This window comes from Rhinoraja longicauda, chromosome 5, assembly GCF_053455715.1.
Source record: "Rhinoraja longicauda isolate Sanriku21f chromosome 5, sRhiLon1.1, whole genome shotgun sequence".
NCBI classification, from domain to species: Eukaryota; Metazoa; Chordata; class Chondrichthyes; order Rajiformes; family Arhynchobatidae; genus Rhinoraja; species Rhinoraja longicauda.
The window spans coordinates 73,104,878-73,110,979 of record NC_135957.1 but is presented as its reverse complement, the minus strand read 5'-3'; positions in this window follow the sequence as shown (position 1 = coordinate 73,110,979).

Here is a 6,102-nt window from a genome sequence, read left to right as displayed (position 1 = left end):
CCTGCTCCTGCCCCCCCTGCTCCTGCCCCCCCCCCCTGCTCCTGCCACCCCCTGCTCCTGCTCCCCCCCTGCTCCTGCTCCTGCTCCTGCCCCCCCCTTGCTGCTCCTATCCCTCTCCTTGACTATTTTGGGATTCGTCCTATTTTTAAAAGACGAATCGCACGAACGTGTTTTGTGACCCAACTTTTCATATGTTCAACGTTGATGAATGCGTGCCATCTGTTGCATTGCTGTTAGCCAACAGACATTAGACAATGGGCAATAGGTGCAGGAGGAGGCCATTCTGCCCTTCGAGCCAGCACCGCCATTCAATGTGATCATGGCTGATCATTCTCAATCAGTACCCCGTTCCTGCCTTCTCCCCATACCCCCTGACTCTGCTATCCTTAAGAGCTCTATCTAGCTCTCTCTTGAATGCGTTCAGAGAATTGGCCTCCACTGCCTTCTGAGGCAGAGAATTCCACAGATTCACAACTCTCTGACTGAAAAAGTTTTTCCTCATCTCAGTTCTAAATGGCCTACCCCCTTATTCTTAAACTGTGGCCCCTTGTTCTAGACTCCCCTAACATTGGGAACATGTTTCCTGCCTCTAACGTGTCCAACCCCTTAATAATCTTATACGTTTCGATAAGATCTCCTCTCATCCTTCTAAATTCCAGTGTATACAATTCCTGTTGTCCGGCAATTTTATCTGGTTTCATGAGTTCTAGGAACAGAATTAGGCCACTCGACCCATCCAGTCTACCCCACCATCCAATCATGGCTGATCTATCTTTCCCTGTCAACCCCATTCTCCTGCCTTCTCCCAATAACTCCTGACACCCGTATCCATTCCTTCTCTCCTGAGATGCTGCCTGACCCGCTGAGTTACTCCAGCATTTTGTGTTACCTACGATTTGGACCAGCATCTGCAGTTATTTTCCTACATTCCTGACACACCTACTGATCACTTTTTCTGTGTCACCTTTGTGCTCCGGAGAGAGCTGACGAAATCCTGCATTGTCCGTAAGGCCGCTGGACAACACAAGAAAATGTGAGCGTGTAGGCCACTCGGTCCTTAAAGCCTGCCCCACCATTCAGTATGATCATAGCCAATCTGCCTCAGGCCTCATATATATGACAATAAAACACACTTGACTCTTCTTGACTCTCTTGCCTCATCTCCTCTGCCAGATCCCATAGCATTCCATTCCCTCATCTTTTAAAATACACACCTACTCGAACTTAGAAAAGTACAGCACGGGAACTCATTGCCACAGAGGGCTGTGGCGGGCAGGTTAGTCGGCAGAGATAGACAAATTCTTGATTAGAACGGGTGTCAAGGGTTATGGGGAGAAGGCAGGAAAATGGGATTAGGAGGCAGAGATCAGCCATGATTGAATTGGGGAGTAGACTCGACGGGTCGAATGGCCTAATTCTACTCCTATAACTTGTGAACTTGTATTACAGTTTTTAAAGTCTTATCGGTGTTTGTCTTTCAAAAGCTCAGAAAATAGCAGGTGCAGTCATCAGGCCCTTCAGGACGGCTTGATTATAATCATGTATAGTCTTTCCGCTGACTAGATAGTGCGCAACAAATAGAACTTGTGAACAGGCCATTTGTCCCAAAATGTCCATGCCAAACATAATGCCACGATAAACTAATCTCATCTGCTGCATGATCCATGATCTATATCCCTTTATTCCTTGCCTATCCATGTTCATAAATTCATGTTATAGGAGCAGAATTAGGGCATTCTGCCCATTCATTCTACTCCACCATTCAATAAGGGTTGATCTAGCCCTTCCTCTCAACCCCATTCTCCTGCCTTTTCCCCCTAACCCCTGATACCAGTACTATTGAAAAATCTGTCAATCTCCACCTAAAAAATATCAATTGACAGCCTCCACAGAGTTTAGTTTAGAGATGCAGCATGGAAACAGGCCCTTGGCCCACCGAGTCCGCACCGACCAGTGATCCCCGTACACTAACACTATCCTACACACACTTGGGACAATTTACAATTATACCAAGCCAATTAGCCTACAAACATGTACGTCTTTGGAGCATGGAAGGAAACCAGAGATCCCAGAGAAAACCCACGCAGGTCACGGGGAGAAAGTACAAACTCAGTACAGACAATCACCCATAGTCAGGAACCAACCCGGGTCTCTGGCGCTGTGAGGCAGCAACTCTACCACTGCGCCGCCGTGCTACCCTTCTGTGGCAATGAATGAGTCAAATATTAAAGAGGTAATAGCGACATATTTGGATAGCAGTAAAAGGATTGGTCCAAGTCAGCATGGATTTATGAAGGGGAAATCCTGCTTGACTAATCTTCTGGAATTTTTTGAGGATGTGACAAGTAAAATGGACTTACACTTTGGCGGCAAAAACAAAGAGCCAGTGGATGTAGTGTATCTAGACTTTCAGAAAGCCTTTGATAAGGTCCCACACGGGAGATTGGTGAGCAAAATTAGAGCACATGGTATTGGGGGTAGAGTGTTGACATGGATAGAGAATTGGTTGGCAGACAGGAAGCAAAGAGTAGGAGTAAACGGGTTCTTTTCAGAATGGCAGGCAGTGGAGAATGGAGTGCCGCAAGGCTCGGTGTTGGGGCCGCAACTATTTACCATAAATATTAATGATTTGGATGAAGGAATTAGAAGTATCACTAGCAAGTTTGCAGATGACACAAAGCTGGGTGGCAGTGTGAACTGCAAAGAGGATATTAGGAGGTTGCAGGGTGACCTGGACAGGTTGAGTGAGTGGGCAGATGCATGGCAGATGCAGTATAATGTAGATAAATGTGAAGTTATCCACTTTGGTGGCAAAAACAAGGAGGCAGATTATTATCTCAATGGTGTCAGATTAGGGAAAGGGGAAGTGCAACGAGACTTGGGTGTCCTTGTACACCAGTCACTGAAATTAAGCGTGCAGTACAGCAGGCAGTGAAGAAAACTAATGGCATGTTGGCTTTCATAATGAGAGGATTTGAGTATCGGAGTAGAGGTCCTTTTGCAGTTGTATAGGGCCTTGGTGAGACCACATCTGGAGTATTGTGTGCAGTTTTGGTCTCCTAATTTGAGGAAGTACGTCCTTGCTATTGAGGCAGTGCAGCGTAGCTTCACGAGGTTAATCCCCGGGATGGCGAGACAGTCATATGAGGAAAGATTGGAAGGACTTTAGAAGGATGAGAGGGGATCTTATAGAAACGTATAAAATTTTGAAAGGACTGGACAAGCTAGATGCAGAAAAGATGTTCCCAATGTCGGGGGAGTCCAGAACCAGGGGCCACAGTCTAAGAATAAAGGGAAGGCCATTTGTTTGTGTGCTATCCTGTCAAAGAAAAGATGGTTATAACGAAGTCGTCCACAGTGTACAGATAAAGGATACAACATTTAGTGTAAGATAAAGTCTGATTAAAAATGGTTCAAATGTCTCCAATGAGGTAGATGGGTGGTCAGGACCACACTGTAGTTGATGAAGTTGCCTCTCTTACACCATTGCTCCCTCTCTCCCTTATCTCACTGTTGTTGTTCTGGTGGACGAGTGTTATCATCGATGAATTTAGAGATGGAGTTGGCATTGTACCTGGCTAATCATGGGTTTTTAGGGAATAGAGCAAGGGACTGAGCGAACAATACTGTGGACACCACCACTGAGGGTCGAGCTAATTCCACATCCAATTTGTCAGATAGCTCTAGATTCCATGGACTCTTCCTCTTTGTACCAGTTTCCCACGTGGGACCTCTCCAAAGACCTGACTGAGGCAAAATAGAATTACATCAAAAGCTCTACCTTCATCTACACAGTCACCTTGAATGATTGTCAAACTAGTCTGATAGGACTTCTCCTTACCAAAGCAATGCTCATTATTCCTAATCAATGCTGCCTTTCCTGGTACAGATTAATCCTGAGGGTTTTTTTCAATAATTATTCTACAACTGTTGTTACACTAATCATTAATTACCTTCCTTATTTATTGCTCTCCAATCATATGAAATGTTCTCTCAGCAACACACAAAGTGCTGGAGGAACTTCAGGGACTTAGCAGGCAGCATCTTTGGTGGGTCAGGCAGCATCTTTGGAAGGAATCGGCAGGCAACAATTCAGGTCAGGAACCTTCTTCTTCTGAGCCTTCCCCTCCCCACCACCAAATGTGGTGCTGTCTCAAGAATGCGGCATCTATCTTCAAGGATCACCACCACCTGGGCCATGCCTTCCTCTCGCTGCTGCTATCATCGGGCAGGAGATACAGAAGCCTGAGGTCCTACACCGCCAAGTTCAGGAATAGCTACTTTCCTGCAACCATCAGGTCATGAACCAATCCTGCACAAACCTTATCCCACCTCGACAAAGGAACATTATGCACCACCTGTAGAAACAAAGAACTGCAGATGCTGGTTTATACCAATGATAGACACAAAGTGCTGGAGTAACTCAATGGGTCTGGCAGCATATCATATCATATCATATATATACAGCCGGAAACAGGCCTTTTTCGGCCCTCCAAGTCCGTGCCGCCCAGTGATCCCCGCACATTAACACTATCCTACACCCACTAGGGACAATTTTTACATTTACCCAGCCAATTAACCTACATACCTGTACGTCTTTGGAGTGTGGGAGGAAACCGAAGATCTCGGAGAAAACCCACGCAGGTCACGGGGAGAACGTACAAACTCCTTACAGTGCAGCACCCATAGACAGGATCGAACCTGAGTCTCCGGTGCTGCATTCGCTGTAAAGCAGCAACTCTACCACTGCGCTACCGTGCCGCATCTCTGGAGAAAAAGGATGGGTGATGTTTGGGGTTGGGACCTTTCTTCAGACTGTCATTTCAGGACTCTTACCAGTCTGAAGAATGGACCTAACGCAAAACGTTACCCACCCTTTCTCTCCAAAGATGCTGCCTGACCTGCCTAGTTACTCCAGCACTTTGTGTCTATATTATGGACCATCTCTTGCACAACCATGGATTGGTTTTCTCATTGTGCTTTGCACTAGTATCTTTTTGCACTATCTTTTTCTTTTTAATGTCTTGCAGAATTTCTGTGTAATTTGTCTCTCTGTGTGGTCTGAGTCTACATGCCTGCCTGACTGCTGCAAGCAACATTTACATTGTACCTGTACCTCACCGCACTTCTGCATGTCAACAGTCAGAACCTTTTTTCCCAGGGTGGAGATGTCAAAGAATAATGGGCATAGATGTAAGGTGAAAGGGGCAAAGTTTAAAGGAGATGTGCAGGGAAAGTTTTGTACACAGAAAGTGGTGGGTGCCCGGAATGTGATGCCATGGATGCTGGTGGAGGCAGATATGATAGTGGCATTTAAGAGGCTTTCAGATAGGCATGTGGATGTGGAGGGATATGGACCATATGTAGGAAGAGATCTGTTTAACTTAGCATCATGTTCAGCACGGAATGTCGGCTGAAGGGCCTGTTCCTGTGCTATACTGTTCCAAGTTCTTCGTTTAATATATGAGACTACACCTATCCCTTAACAGTTGCTCTGCGACTGTGGCACTGTGTTGCAGTGTATGACCTGTAAGCAGGGCATACCTGGAACACAAAAGTGCTGGAATAACTCAGCGTGTTAGGCAGCATATCCGGATGACATCGATAGGTGACATTTTGGGTCCGAAGAGGAATCCCAACATGAAACGCCACCTATCCATGTCCTCCAAAGATTAGTTTAGTTTAAAGATACAGTTTGGAAACAGGTCCTTCGGCCCACTGAGTCCACACTGCCCAGTGATCCCCATTAGCACTATCCTATACGTTAGGGACATTTTACAATTTTTATCAAAGCCAATTACTTACAAACCTGGTATTTATTCACAAAATGCTGGAGTAACTCAGCAGGTCAGGCAGCATCTCGGGAGAGAAGGAATGGGTGACATTTCGGATTGAGACCCTTCTTCAGACCCGACCCGAAACGTCACCCATTCCTTCTCTCCCGAGATGCTGCCTGACCTGCTGAGTTACTCCAGCATTTTGTGAATAAATACCTTCGATTTGTACCAGCATCTGCAGTTATCTTCTTATACTACTTACAAACCTGTACGTCTTTGGAGTATCGAAGGAAACCAGAGCACCTGGAGAAAATCCATGCGGTCA